This window comes from Gavialis gangeticus, unplaced genomic scaffold (assembly GCF_001723915.1).
Source record: "Gavialis gangeticus isolate Ggan-Ray unplaced genomic scaffold, GavGan_comp1, whole genome shotgun sequence".
Taxonomy (NCBI): Eukaryota; Metazoa; Chordata; order Crocodylia; family Gavialidae; genus Gavialis; species Gavialis gangeticus.
The window spans coordinates 110,793,138-110,793,419 of NW_017729025.1; the positions used below are offsets into that span (position 1 = coordinate 110,793,138).

The 282-nt window shown below is 43.3% G+C and overlaps 1 protein-coding gene across 1 annotated transcript in view; it reads right to left on the reverse strand.

The window, feature by feature from the left end:
* EHF (ETS homologous factor) overlaps window positions 1–282 on the reverse strand; it is a 52,269-nt gene that overhangs the window by 16,101 nt on the left and 35,886 nt on the right. The gene's annotated exons all lie outside the window — the stretch shown is intronic.

Genomic DNA, 282 nt, shown 5'->3' on the forward strand with positions numbered 1-282 from the left:
ATATATATATATATATATATATATATATATATATATAACAGTTATAAAACAGAGCTTATCCTCTTATACAGGGATGGCCAACTTGTAGCATATATTCCACAAGTGGCACAAGAAGCTTCTGCAGTGTAGTCATGGAAGGGACAGGCAGCACAGTGGCAGATAAGCCAGGAAGCAAAAAACAAAGCGGTAGATCGTACAGGGAGCACAGGATAGGAAGCGGATGGGCAGGAGAAGTGGATCAGAATGGCACTCAAGGAGGGGGAGGCTCTGGGAAGTGGTAGG